Consider the following 15,991-nt stretch of genomic DNA (forward strand, 5'->3'; position numbering starts at 1 on the left):
GGAAGCAAATGTAGTACTACACAAGTGTACCATAGAGAAAAGAGAAACAAACAGGAGTCAGCAAGGGACTCTAGATAGGTGTTCAAGGTGATTCCCAGGCTTCTGACAGCCCCCTTACAGCGCCCCCTGGAAATGGGACGACCGAGTCGTAACAGTATACCCCCTCCCACCAGTCTGCTCAAGAAGAGAAGGCGATCCTTTGGCTGAAAAAAGTTGAAGAGGAAAAGCCACAGCAAGAAAATCCAACCCCAACCTTGGTGGATAAGTTTACAGTCCTGCCATAGGTGAATATTCCAATGAGCAAAGCATGTATTAATACCCATATGGGCTCTAATGTCTTTCCTCTTTATTGTTTGATTGATATTGGAGGAGTGCATGGAGTTGGTTTCTGGTGAAGTGGATTCAGGAGCAAGGAGATCTGAAATGGCACTATGGGCGGTATTCCTTAGGACATTAGTTTCCTGTTCAGTACTGTCTTCTTTGGAGGACATAATTGGCGTATTAGTAAGGTCTGTAACTCCTTCCGACAAGCAGGATATGTCTGTTTCTGCAGCAGTATTTGCATTGATTGTGGTCTGAGGCTTGCAAAGCATAAAAACTTGGGAGACATGGGTAACTGGTGTTCTCAAGGTGAATATGAAAGATTCAGAACTTTCTTTAGTTTTGGATGACTTCGGAGTATCAATCACAGGATCAACAAGAGTTTTTAAGTCTTTAGAAACTGGATTAACATCTGAAAATGTAGAAGTTCCACAAACTAATTCTTTAGGGTGATCTTCAGACAAGACTGGGATTTCTTCATTGCAAGTGCTTTGTGGTGTGTTCGTGGTATCAGAAATGGTTTCTTTGCAAGGCGTTTCTCCTACAGGTAGTTGATCTTCAAATCTGTTAACACTGAAAGGTTGTTCTTTGGAAAGAAATGGAACCGGAGTCTCTTCAGAAATCGCCTCTACATTGTTATCTAAAGCTTCAGCTTTAGCCTTTGAATTGATGATGGTTTCTTGCAATAAAACACTAAGAACAGTACTTATCATCAGATCTTCGAATACAAGATTCAAATTCAAGTCTTTAGTTTTAGTGGGACATATTATATCTTTCAGTACTTGAGCTTCGGTTTCAGATCGCTGGGTTTCAGGAGTCTTTAATTTCAGGGACACAGCAGGTGACGTTGGTGTGGCTGATTTTACATCAAGATCAGATACCGGTAGCTCAGAGATCTGTTCTTCACTAATTGTGGAGCTGAAAACAGGATACACATTGGCAGGGATCAGCAGGTCAGGGTCAGTGGTTGAGGCTGCAACTGTGTCCAGTTCTAGGTGAAGGATCTCATTTCTTATGACATGCTGTTTAATTTCAGATTGCTGGCTTTCTTCCTTGTCTGAAATCTCCACGGTTTGCTTTGACACAGAAGAGATTCTTAAACTTTCTGAGAAGTCCATTACATTCTTAATAATTGCGGGTATTTCTTCACGGTCAGAAAATTCCATTAGGTCACTTGAAACAGGAACTGTCTCTTCATTATCTGAAAATTCTATGATATTGTTTGAAAGGGCAGGAGTATCCCCACAATCTGAAAATTCTGGTGTGTGCGCCATTTGAACAGCACTATCTGCAGGTTTGTTCACGGCAAGGCAGGAACCACTGTCATCACTAGATTCAGATTCTTCAACACTGTTGCACAACTTGCCATTAATCTCCAGTAAAGTCATATCTTGGTTTCTTAAGGTGCAGCTATTGGAGTCTGCATCAGAACTCTCTTCTTCCTTTGGCTTTATTTGTTCTGATAGAGGGGCTGAGACACTTCCTTCTGAAGACTCTGATCCATCCTCTGAATCAAGATGTGTCAAATCTCTCAGAGATGTCAGAGATTCAGTCAACTGTACAGGAATTTTCACTGGAGAACTACAGGCTGAGAGAGAGTCTGAAGAAGAGGCTGATATATTTATAACTGGAGCTGTCTTTTGACTGTCATTAATAGAAGGGACAATCTGCTCTATAGAAGTCTTTGGAGAGGCACACAAAGTAGCATACTGTTCTTTAAGCCAAAGCTGGTGATCATTTTCTTTTTTCAGGTTTTCAAATTGCCTTGCAGTAGTTTCCATAAGCTGCTCTGTTACTTCTTCTACCTTACAGATAAACAGGATGTCTGGTTCTGGCAACAGTGAAATATGCATTGATGAAAAGAGCCCATGTGCAAGATTTCTTGAGTATGTTACAACATATTCATCATAGAAGTCTGATATCTGCCTTTTAATCTGCCAAAACTGCTCTTTTAGTGTGTGTATGTCCATATTGTTGTCAAACCCACTCAGAATAGAAAAGGGTTTAGCAGAGCTTTTAGGGATTGAGACTGGTATATTATCATCCAGTTTGGGAAGAGCACAAGCCTTTTGAGTGGAACTAAGGAATCCCACAGTCTTTACTGATCCATTTGATACAGGTTCTATCCTGCTCACTTGAAAGCACTGAGGGACTGATAGATCCTTACAAGAGTCAGCACAACACTTAGGAATTGAGACTGATGTACTGTCATCCAATTTGGGAGGAGCACAAGCCATTTGAGTTGAACTAAGGAATCCCACCGTTTTTACTGATCCCTTAGATACAGGGTCTAGCCTGCTGACTTGAAAGCTCAGAGGGACTGAAAGGTCTTTATAAGAGTCAGCACTGCACTTTGAATTCTGAGAAACTGGCCTAGATGGGTTAAAGCACTCAACAGAAAACAAGGGAATCCCTAGTGTGGCTTCTTGAACAGTGTCAGGGTTCTTTGTTTTGATAGAGTCCTGGAAGTGAATTTGGGATGCACTAGCATGAGGTGAGGATTTAACCATCTTTTCTTGAGAGTAAATGTCTTGTGCAGAGGTAGCAAAAGCACTTCCACGGTTACGAACATTCTTACTGGCTTCAGCTAATAGATATTGCAAAAACTCATTACGTCCTTGTAATTCTTCTACAGACAGAGACTGGGGGTCATAGCCACAAATAACATAATAGTCTATCATTGAAAGATTAGCAAGCCACTCAGTATAGTACTGAACTTGCAAGTTATGGTTTTCTTTAACAAGTCTATCCTTTAAACTAAGGTCTTTTTTAGAGGATTTCAGAGAATGTATAGGCTTAGAAAGGGGTGTCTTAACATGATAGGAAACCATTTTAGGTCTGTGTGTGCCTTTGCTGCCTGGGGAGCTTGAACTTTTTGGGTCGTGCATTCTGTCACGGTTTCGGGCGGGTCTGATCAGGACTTTGGTTGGGACACCCCTTGAGGTCACTGAATATCCTAAAGAGGTAGTACACTGGGGCAGAGGAGCAGCTAAAGGCATACACGGAAAGGACTGCTATGGACAGGCACAGGAAACAGGAAAGTGAAAGCAGAGCAACCCTTGTGTGAACAAACAGGAAACGGATTACCAGTGGACAAACACGCTGGGGTTGTACACAGAGTAAGGCACAGAACCTCCCACAGTGACAGGGAATCTCAATGCCTCTGTGCAGTTTGCTCTTACAGATAGTCACCCTGCCAGCCCCATAGAAAGGAGGCAGCAGAAGTGATTCTGTCTCTGGACCCTTGAGCACAAACAAGGATAGTACTTACATACACAGGACACGCTCTTGTGGGTCCAGCTCGAAACACAGTGGCGATTCCTGAGAAAACAGCAATAGCACACTGTCACTGTTAGGCACGAAATACAACGTATAACACTGGACAAGGATGGGGGCTGGAATTGCCTCCTGGAAACCAGGAGCCAACCCCAGTACACAGGAGGACACGTATACACTGGTGAAGACTGATAGAACACTTACCAGACACAAAGAACCAAGAAGAAACAGAAACAGAAGGGAACAAACAAAGAGGCAGAGGCAAGAACTAGGAACAGGCTCAGGCTGAAGCAAAGGCGGGTCTAGGACTTGAAAACAGGGCGCAAACTTCTGGCTGGGACAGACAGAGACAGGACTGGGAAACTGAGAACAGGCTCTGGCTGAACAGGCAAGGACAGGACTGGAATACAGGGAGTAGGAAATGAGCAGTAGACAGGACTGGGAAACAGAGAGAAGGTTCAGGCTGAAACAAGGCAGGAGCAGGGCAGAGAAACAGGGAGCAGGCTTTGGAAGAAACAAACAGGTACAAGGCTAAGAAATAGGGAGCAGACTCTGGCTGGAACAATCAGGAGCAGGGCAGAGAAACAGGGAGCAGGAACAAAACTGGAACACCATCCGACAAGGGGTCTGTAACACAAAGGAATTGAAGTCCGATGCACGACGGGGAGCTTGAGGAAATGGCTGCTTATAAGCAGTTCCAAGCTGGGCTGCACAGGAGAGGTTTCAGGTGTGTGTGGTTTCGGACACTTGCAAGTCCTGGAGGAGAGGATCCAGTGAAAAGGAGCAACTGGACTTCTCCCATTGAAAACAATGGGAAACAGAATCCGGGTTTTCCTGACTACCAAGCTGTGCATTATGGGATTTGCAGTCCCAGGAAGCAAATGTAGTACTATACAAGTGTACCATAGAGAAAAGAGAAACAAACAGGAGTCAGCAAGGGACTCTAGATAGGTGTTCAATGTGATTCACAGGCTTCTGACAGCCCCCTTACAGCGCCCCCTGGAAATGGGACGACCGAGTCGTAACACTTTTGGTCTGCAGATCACACTTTTTGTTATTTGGTGTAAATCCGTTCAGTAGTTTAAGAAACATTAAAGGAGATCCAAATTTGTAAATCTAGGGTCGCAACGACTTCACAAATACTCTTGATCTCGTGCAGAGTTCTCATTGGCTGCCAACATTTCAGCTAGGAAGTGCTGGCAGCCATTTTGGGACTCTGCTTCAGCCGAGTTTCCCCAAAAACACAAAAGAAAAGGTGGCAGGGTAAGAATACCCTGAGTTCCTAGCCTTGCAATCCCCCCCCCCCCCCCCACCAGCAAAAAAACATATTTTTTTAAATTCACTTCAAAATCTGTGAATATTCCCAAATTTTCTGGTGACTTTAAAAAAAAAAAAAAAAAAGACAAGTGCAGCCTCCACTCTTGCCTTTAATTTTGCCCCTGTGTAGGCCAGGTCCCGAGGGTACACTCGTTATTATTATTATTAAGGAAAGGGCACATGGGGTCCCCTTCTTAGGGCTTTCAAACGCTCTGGGCACTACCACCTTCTCAGGGCTACATATAATATAATTGCAGGGGAGAGGGGGCCCTGCGGACCCCCCAAATCCCTGGGATAGCCACCTCCCCGGGGCTACAACAACAAAAGTGAAGTGGGGGTTGGGGGTGTGTGGCCCCCCTGCGCCCCAGGGACTACCACCTCACATGGGCTACAATAATAAAATGATGTGGGGGTGCATGCGGACCCTCCTGGGCCCCACGGACCACCAACTTCCTGGGGCTATAATACAAAATGATGCAGGGGGGCCATGTGAACTCCCCTGGACCCTGGGGACCACCACCTCCCAGAGCAACAACAACGAAAGTAATGGGGGGGGGCAGGCAGATCACAGGGTTACAATAATACAATGATGCGGGGGCTGCGTCGACCCCCCACCCCTGGGGACCACCACCTCCACGGGGCTATAATAAAAATGATGATGGAGGCCCAGACTCCCTTGGGCCACAGGGACCACCAACTCACAAGGACCAATTTATTTTAAAAAAAGGAGGGGAACAATGCAATCCAGGCCATATACAGCTATGATGACTATCACCTTCTCGGGGCTGGCCCTGTGCAGAAGAAAGGAGAGGGGCTGTGCGGCCCCCACCTAAAGCCATACATGGCCCTGGGGACGGCCACCCCCAAGGCTGGCTCCTGGTACCTCCCGAAGTGCCCAAATGCAGGCAGGGAAAGAGATGAAATTATTGCTTTTGCACGCAGGGAGCTGTTATTTGCAGCAGCTCCCTGCGTGCGGGAACAATGCTGGCTACCTTGGGAGATGGGAAATGTCTGGGACCCCGGAGCTCTTGAGGCTCCCCCAAATCTATACTGGGTGCCCTGGATGGGGCCAGGGCACCCAGGAACACATGGCTAGGCCCTGGGGTATGGAGTCCCTAGGGCCAAAATCAGTCTAGGAAGAGGGGCCACGAGGCCACCTTCCAATTTTAAAATAAATATTTGGTCCTGGGGAGATGGAGGTCCCCAGGGCCCATAGCAGAGGGGAGTGTATGGTCTGCATAGCCCCCATATTTTTTTATGTGTCCCAGGGAGGTGGTGGTCCCTGGGATCTGGAAGTCGGCGCAGCCCCCCCCTAACAATTTTTATTATGTAGTCCGAGGGAGGTCCGAATGCCCCCCCCCCATTTTTTTTTCTTATGTAGCCCTGGGGAGGTGGTGGTCCCAGGGGCCTGGGGGGTGGGTCCATGCAGCCCCTCATATATTTTTAGAATGTTGCCCCAGGGAGGTGGTGGTCCCTGAGACCACGATATCCACGCAGTCCCCTACCTTTTTTCTTAATAATGGAGCCCCGGTGAGGTGTTGGGCCCAGGGGACCACGCAATCCCCCCTTATATTTATGAAATGAAGCCCCGGGAAGATGGTGGTCACCAGGGCTTTTAATAGCTCTAGGAGGGGGTCCCGTGAGCCCCCTCCTTAATTATTAAATTGGTCATGCCCTAGGGACCTGACCCACACCCGGAGCAAAATTAACATGAAGCGCAGGAGACAGCGCTTAAAAAAAAAGTGTCAAAATCAGTTGATTTACCTGCGGGTTATAAAAAGAAACAAACGTTTATATATATAATTTCTAATGGAGCAGGCAGGGAGTGGAAACTACAGAAAGTGAACAGTGCTCTTGTGGAGTGTTTATTTAGTTTATGTTCCTGCTGCTGTCTTCATGACACAGATATCAGGGTAGCAAGATCAGTGCCGGGGGTACCCAATGGCAAACCTGGGGTACCAGCTGCTACTCAGGCTACCCCTTACTGATGTTTATGTTTCCCACATTTGAAAGTGTGTGGACAGTGGACTGTCTTAAGAGAGGCAACAGGAATACATATTGTGACAAACAGTAGAATGAATGGTGACCAAAAATGTGCGGCATACACCTGCCCCCTCCTCCCTGAATCGTTTTATCAGGGGCTTCCTGCAAAACTTATCTCAGTTACATAGATTTTTGTTGCTTTAGGCATAAAGATATTTTGCCATTTGGGCACTGTTTTTCCCTCTAGCAAATAAAAGTCATTTTTTACCATAGGCAGTTCTATCTCGTGCCCTCTTATGGTCATTCAAGGCAGAGCCTTAAGGCAGCTACTTACAGTGGCTTTCATGTGTTACTGCCCCCTCCCAATGTCAAGGCCTATACAGAAGGAGTAGATACAGAATTTTTCAGAGAGATAATCCCTCGCCCCTCACATTTATTTGTGAATGATTACAGGGAAACGCTTAGGCTAAATGGCTCAATCTAAAGACAGTGGGCCTGATTACGAGTTGCTGGTTAATTTCGGTTCCATGCACAAGCCCTTGTTTATGCATGGAATGAAATAATTGCTGGATGCGTCAAATAGCTCAATCATTGTTAAATTTCAGGTCAAACCTGTTGAAATTTAACGTGGGAAAACCATGCGGTATTTATTGTATCATGCAGATTTTTGCAGATTAAACACTGCAATCCCCATGTTATTCCCCAACAACTCATAATAGGTGGTATTTATCTCGTTTGATAAATAACGTTCCCCCATACCATTATTTTTCATGTGCGATAAATACCACCTCTATTTATAATAATCATGCCCAGTGTCCCTTTAAACTAACTATGTCAGCCAAAGAAGAACACCTCTCAAAAAACAGACAGGACCTCTTGCTTTTTGGGCCCTATACTTCTCAGATCTGGACATAAACATCATTAATAAGATCTGTAGTTAGGTTCCTTAATATAGGGTCCTTTCATTAAGTCATAAGAATTGGCACATCAGATACAATGATTTCTAAAAGCAAAGATGAAGTCTTCTAAAATAAGATCCTGCCAACACAGGATAAAGTGGTATCCTGAATGTAGAGTGTGCAAACTGTGAAGGTTCTCGTCTGCAAAGTCTAGAAAAAAATCTGAAATATCGCAAGTTAACTATGCAAAGGTTGTGAAGCAAAGAAAGCCTTGCAGAGAACAATTTTATTGGAAAATGTTCTTTAAAAAGTTAGGTAGGAAAATGTTTCTACCAAAAATGTTCCGGAAGAATTGTTACTACCAAATGAAGTTTTAACTTTTTGCAACATGCGAAGTTTGTAAACTTTGCTCGCAAAATTTAAATTTCTTACACTCATATTTTAAACACCATTGCAGTACACTGGCATTAAAAGATAAAGCGATTTGACCAGAATTACACAATTTGAACAAACATAGGAAAGAGGGTTAGAACGTTGGCTAACGTTTGCTTTGTTTGTAATGCGGCTTTTAGCAAGATACAAAGAGACACAAACAGCAGTGTTGATCAACTTTTGAAAGCAAAACATTTTCTCTACCGAACACTGATCCAAGCGCTGCACCGTTAATTTGTGTAACGTGTGCATATCAACAGCTCCAAAACTCCTAGGATCCCAGGCAAAGCTCATCTGCAAAAATCATGCAGAGTGACATTTCATGGGTTTACAAAGAATTCTAAAGGCAGGCGAAGACAGATGCAAACAATGAGCACATGGGAAACTGCATGATTTGATGTGGTGTAATGAGTTATTTATTGCAAGTATACATACTGCACCAGTAACACTTGGACAGTTTTCTAGGGTTAGCTATCGTGCTATAGAGTGGGCCTTGAGTACATATCTCATGCAAGACACTGCTTGCTGGCCTTTGCCCAGTAGTGTAATACACTACTTCAGTGACAAAATCAGCATTATTTTCAACAAATATGCCCTCAAACCGAACCGAACCTCCCTCACTGCCCTCCAACCTGATAAGACGAGCACACCAGAAACTAGAATGACCTGCTGGCTCACCATCACCTTGACGAAGACCACCGCCATCATGTGCTCCATCCAGCCAAGAGATGCATCAGAACTGTGGCTTTACTACATCTTCACTAAAGGACTCGCCCCATCTGCAATGCAGGCACCCCAGTACTCAATGACTCCCTCACCACAGCCAACATTCCAGACACTGTGAAACATGACACTATCCTTCTCCTTCTGAAGAAACCCTCAACAGACGTGAAGACCCTGGCTAACTAGAAAATTATTTCCATAATTCCCACCCAGCCAAAATACTGGAAAAACTTGTCAACAAACGACTGGCCAAACACTTCAACAACAACCACCTCCGGGACCCCTATAAATCCGGATTCAGGCTGAATCACATCATTGAGACTGCCCTTGTTGCTGCCAAAGACGATGTCTGTCTGATCATGGACAAAAGAGACACAGAGGCACTCATCCTGCTCCACCTTGAAGCCGCTTTTGGCACTGCCTCTCATCTCATCCTCATACAAAGCCTCAACAAATTAGGAATACGAGGACCCACTCTACTATTGGCCCGACCAGCTCCTTCCTTATGGGATGCACCCGTTCTGTCGGCCTAGCGCCATACACTGCTGCCACTAGACTAATCTGCCGAATTCTCCAAGGGTCCTCACTCAGCCCTGCACTGTACAACATTTACATAGTACCACTTGCCACATCACCTGCACTCAGACAATCAGCATCATCTCATATGCCATTGACACTCAGCTCATCTTCTCCTTCTCTGACAATACCCCCACCACCAGGACCAAATTCATTACTTGCAGATCTGAAGTCACCATCAGGATGAAGACCAACTGTCTAAAGCTCAACTCCAACAAGATGGAAGTGATCCTGTTTGGTAAGGACACTTTGCTGTGGACCCCAGATGCTGGCCAGCCGAATTGAGGCTGTCGCCCAACACTTCACACAAAGCCAGGAACTTCGAGATAGGGATGGACAACCAACTCTCAATAACAGACAGAGTAACATGGTTGCCTCCTCACCTGCAAGCTCCTCAGAACAATCTTCAGATGGCTTCCACTCAGCAGCCAGAGAATCGTCACACAGGCCCTGGTTTCTAGCATGCTGGACCACTGGAACACTCTCTACGCTGGTATCCTCACCTCAACAAAGGACTCCAGGTCATCCAAACACTTCTGTCACTCCCAGCGCGCACTCACAACTCCACACACCTCAAAAACCTTCACTGGCCTCTTGAAAAATGTGAGCTCTTGAAGATCCTTATACACACATACAAAGCCCTACGCAATCTAGCCTCCTCTTGCCTGGGCAGCCACATTAGACTCTATGCCTCGACTTGAAACCACAGCTTGACTGGCCTCCTGCTCGCCCACGTCTCGTGCATCCAGATACCTAGCTTTCTCGTTTTTGGCCCTCAGAGCCTGAAACAACCTCCCCTTCCACACCACAGCAGCCAGCTCAGGCCTTGAATTTCACATGGAACTGAAAACCTAGCGCTTCCAAAAGGCAGCAGCCATGGCTGCACCACCCTTCTTTAGGGCCAGGACAACCTCCTGGATGAGATGTGCACCTTACAAATACTTGTATTATCAAATTTAGCTCACGCTAAGATAGCATTTTTATGCATCAGCATAGGCAATGACATCATAGCTTTAGGCATTTTTTGCCGTGTATGTAAAACAAGGCTGCAGCTTTCCGCCCAGCATTGCATTCCTATTAGTAAATCTTGGCCTCTGCATAGATCCATTAGCCCGTGATAAGGACGTTGTGGCGACAGGAGACAAACGAATTCGCTCCGGATCACACCCTTTCAACAAACAGCAGGAGCCAAGATTAGAAGTTCGCCGACCAGGTTCCCCAGCCAGCCACATCAATAACCGCTGGGCTACGTCTCTTCTCTCTCCAGTCCCAAGCAACAAATCCTTGTACCTGCCACAAGCACTTTATATCCACCTCGACTCTTAAAACCCCAAATTGGGCGCTGGGTGAAGCGCCTGTCAGGATCCTCCACACAGCCCGAATGATGAGAGGGCGCTCCGGGGATTGTGTTACCGGCAGATAATCTCTTCCCCCTGGGGGCCTCATTAAACGTAGTGGGGGTAGGATTATTTGGCTGTAATTTAACCCCGGCCCTGTCTTTCTATATAATCATTTGAGTCGCTCCTAGAAGCCGCTTCATGTGGGTTTTGAATGTTGCTGACGGGTTCTGGGAGAGTTCAGGCGCTGCTGTTGGTCCTGAGAAAAAATGATGGTGCTCACGATTATATCCTTTTAAGGGGGGCAAAAAGAAAACTTCTCCAGCGATGTAGGAGTGTATTAACTTTCCAAGCTCCCCGTGCTTGTTTGTAGCCGAAAATTCCCCATCGTACTCTGCACATCAACCTTCCCTTTCTTTATCAGGGGTGTTGACTCCAGAAACCAGGCCTGGTCACTGGGATAGACCACTTTTTTTTATTTTTTTGGCTTTGGTAGTTCAAAACCTGAAAATAGCACCATAAGCCTAAATCACTTTAGAAGTGACTCAATCCGACAAAGAAAGCCGCTCAAAGAAGTTCAACAATCATGGACACGGTTTGACCTGTGCATTGTAGTAGTCTTGCGTTGACTCTAATCAAGTTCGAAGCACGACAGGTACCATATTCCACAGAGACAGGACCTGTAACTAGCAAGTGACAAATATTCAGCTGTGTTGTGCTTGGGAAATGGCCTTTCCCTTGCGATTATTTACAGCAGTCCACGATACATCCCTTTAGCAAACACTATTTTTTGTATGTCATATTATGTGACCACATTTATCATATGTTCCCTGACGTTGGGTTAGATCATCTTATTTACATAATCATTTATTTACTTTTAGGTATGTAGTAATATCGCGTCGGAGAGCTTCACAATGAACAGACGAAGACAAGCAGACTTAGCGCCAGCAACTCGCTGAAATACAAGAAAATCCCAAGTAAATAATGTGAGTACAATATTAAGAAAGATTACTTTAGAAAGAATGTCAAATAATGGATAGGCTAAATTATGAAAGATTATACATGGAAATGACAAAAACAATTATAAAAGAGACGTAAAATTATAAAATAAAACTATGTTAGAGAAATATATACAGCTAAGTGATCACATTTAAATATATCCATAACATACAGAATTTCACATATGATTACATACAAACCAAGGGCTCCAAACTAGGATACTATAACAAAGTATCAAGCAAGCCAAGCCCCGGTGCAGAATGGCCGTGTGTGAGTGTGTGTGAGGTGGGGGGTATCTCCTTTGTTAGTCAGGTTTAACATTTAGAAATTATGTTGGAAGAAAAATATTTCACATGTTTTGTTGATAAACAGAAGGAGGGATTCGTGTGGAAAGAAGGAGGAACTTAGTTCCAAATCTTAGACACGCTCCCTGAGAAAGGGCTGGGCTAAAGTTCTTAGCATTTGCTGTTATATGGATATATGTGCCGTGCTTTCCGGTTATGTTGGATTCTTAGTAACATGCACACGGTAGGCTGTCTCTTGGAAGGGCCTCAAGAAAATACCGGGGAGCAAAGGCTATGAGTGAGAAGTGAAGCCTGTGGGGGTAGCTCTGAGATAGGATTTGGTGGCTACAGTGAGCACACACCATGACATGACAAAGGCAATGAGAGGACTCCAGCCTGACAGGGAGAGACTAAGACGGCGTGTTACTTCTCTTCCCCTGCCCTCCAACCCCCTGCCCTAAACTCCGATTGCCCCTTCCCTCCTACAGACAAGAACGCCTCTGCAACCAGCTTACTAACTCTTCCTTGACAACTTTCCTTTCCCGCCCCATATACTGCCCCTCCGGGCCTTCACTCGGAATGTTAGCCATGGGGTTGGTGTCGGATAGGAGTGGTGATGGGGAGGCACCCACTCATGCCACAAGAGACATGGATTTTGATTCTCAAAATGGTGAAGGTGCAGGAAGTGACGTCACACAGCATTAGACCCCATTGATGAAACAGGATTTTCCCTTAGCATCCAACAGTCTTCTATTTGGTGTCCTGAGGCTAGTAAAAGGCAGGAAGTGAAACATAGGGCTAAGGGAAGTGGAACAGCCATATTGAACTGTGTATTGTTTTTGAAGAACAGAAAGTTACGCTCTGCGCATAGCTGCTTATTGTTTAAAAATACTTTGGGGCTGGTCAGGGTAAAGGTTGGGAGCACATCAACAAGTCTACCATCTGGTAGCCCTGAGAATATCAGACAGATCCTGGTGGTTACCACACCCAAAAACCTTGCGATGCACTAAAAATCCACACAGTGTTTCCTCAGAACCCCACCGCACCTTTCCTGGCCACACTAAACATCAGCATGGACAGCTTCCATTCCGCCAGGCAGGCCCATTACTTTCCTCCAGAGCCACCATACCTCCGATTTCGTGCACAAGTGTGAATACATATCTACCTATATATGTATTTATACACATGAGGTATAGGAGTGGTAGGCCTAAATGGGTAGGTGTGTGGGTTGCATGTGAATCTATGAAAGATATGGGAGAACCACAGTGTACAGGTAGGTAACTTGTTTTTTCTCCAGTACTGAATCTTTCATAGAGTCATATGCTTGAATCAGAGTAGCCAGCAATAGGTAAACTTAGAGCGTTTAGGCAGAACCACTCTTAACGAGGTATACTTGAAATAAGCTACAAAGCATTGTGACAGAGATATCGCCTAGCAAAGAAGAAAAACAAGAGCTGAATAAATAGACAATCAAACACAACAATATCTTAACATAGAGCATACAAACAAAAAAACAAATAAAAGATCATGGAAAAGGTGAGGTAAAGCTGTCTGCCCAACAGCTGCATCTGCGTTTCATGCCGAATCCAACCAGTAATGCTTGGTGAAAGTATGGGCATTCATCCATGTTGCTGCCCTGCAGATATTTGGGAGTGACACGCCCACAAACAGGGCTGTGGATGTAGCCATCTTCCTGGTCAAGTGTGCAGTCACTTTTTCAGTCAGTGGTCTTCTTGCATTATTGTGGCAAAAAGCAATAGCTGTCGATACCCAGCGTGCTGTGCTGCTTCTTGAGAGTACATAATGCTTTCTAGGGGGTAAGGAAGAGATGAAAAGCTGATCAGATTTTCTGAAAGGTTTCATCCTGTGAATGTAGAATTTCAAGCAGCGTTTGACATCTAGAGAGTGGAGAGCCTTTTAATTCAAATGAAAAGAGGTAGGAATCTTAGGAATTAATTTGGGGTTTGTTCTCAACAATACTTTATCGTCTTTGAATTGTAGAAAAGGCTCAGAGATTGTAAAGGCCTGAATCTCGCTAATGGTCCTGGCCAACGCGAGGGCTCATCTTCCATGAGAAATACTTTATGTCCACCTTATAAATAGGTTCGAAAGGTGGCTTCATGAGCTGGGAAAGAACCATATTCAACTGCCAGGATGTAGCTGGGATTTGATTGGTGGGAAGGCCCTAAACAGGTCTTTCATGAATTCCTGTACCAGTCTAGTGGACCACAGATTTCCCCAGAGTTTCTGCTGAATCTGGAAATTGCTGCTAAATGCAAGAGTGTGCCAAGTCTGACTTTGCCAAGCGAAGAAAATATGGCAGCAGCTGCTCTTGAGAATAGTGAAAAGGATAAAGGTCATTTTTGATAAACCAACATCAGAATCTCTTCCACTTTGCCATATAGGATTTATTTGGATTTATAAAATGTATGATGTCTAATACTCATCTGTCCGTGATGATACTCTCCCATTGATTGAAAAAAGCAGAGAGGTGATGGTTCAAATGTCTGTGGTGGTATGAGGTGACTTGTGCGAGAGAAATGTCACTGTCATCTTGCCGAATCTTGTGCTTGTCCTCCCAGCGAAGGCCTCCTTCGAGCTGGTTGCTTAGATTAAGATTGGAACCTCTGTAATGCTGTTGTTGCGCTATGTATTGTGGTCGATATCCTTTCTGTGTGTACGGTTGCTACCTGTACGACTGGAAAGAGGACTTCTGTGTGGATTGTCCTCTTCCTCTTCCCCCGCGAAAGGACTGAAAATGCTTCTGTTGCAGCATTCCTAGGGAGTGAGCTGTGTCCTTGTCAGCCTTGATAGCCTGAAGGGCATCATCCATGTGCTTTCCAAACAAATTCTCCCCATCGAACTGGATATCCAACATCCTGGCCTGAACCTCAGGGCAGAACAAGGTAGTCTTTAACCAGCCCTGTCGGTGCAGGACTACTGCGTCTGCCATCTGTCTAAAGGTGATAGAATATATGTCCATTGCTGTGTCAATGATCTCCGATGATGCCCTGGTGCCCTCCTGCAGAATGTCTTTAGCTTCCTTTTTTTTGTCTTTGGACAGGTAGCTGAGAAGAGAAGCAAGATCTGACCACGTAGCAACTCAGAATGGCCGGTTCATTCGAAACTCTGATAAAGGTGGCAGCCATCGCTGCAAAGTGTTTACCAATACTGTTGAGCCTTCGACCTTCCGTGTCCAGTGGAGATGAACAAGGGGCAGACAGGCTCCTGGATCATCTCTGTGATGCTTGCATTACCACTGAATCTGGCAGAGGATGCCCTATTAAGCATGCTGGTGAAGAATCTGGGGCCTTATATTTTTTGTCCATGCGAGGAACCACAGCAGTGACAGACACTGGATTTTTCATCAACTTCAGGGCTTCCTCCCATATATAATTGACAATTGGTATGGATCGGACAGGTTTCCTTGCCAAGTCTTTTAAATCATACAAAAAAGATTATGTTTGTTTAAGCAGGAGAGGCAGATCAAGGGGGTGATTTTAACCTTGGCGGACGGCGGAGGCCGTCCGCCAAGGTACCGCCGTGAAATGACCGCACCGCGGTCAAAAGACCGCGGCGGCCATTTAAACATTTCCTCTGGGCCGGCGGGCGCTCTCCGAAAGAGCGCCCGCCGGCCCAGAGGAAATGCCCCTGCAACGAGGACGCCGGCTCAGAATTGAGCCGGCGTAGTTGCAGGGGTGCGACGGGTGCAGTTGCACCCGTCGCGTATTTCAGTGTCTGCAAGGCAGACACTGAAATACTTTGCGGGGCCCTCTTACGGGGGCCCCTGCCGTGCCCATGCCATTGGCATGGGCACGGCAGGGGCCCCCAGGGGCCCCGCGGC

The sequence above is a fragment of the Pleurodeles waltl genome, chromosome 12 (genome assembly GCF_031143425.1).
Source record: "Pleurodeles waltl isolate 20211129_DDA chromosome 12, aPleWal1.hap1.20221129, whole genome shotgun sequence".
Taxonomy (NCBI): Eukaryota; Metazoa; Chordata; class Amphibia; order Caudata; family Salamandridae; genus Pleurodeles; species Pleurodeles waltl.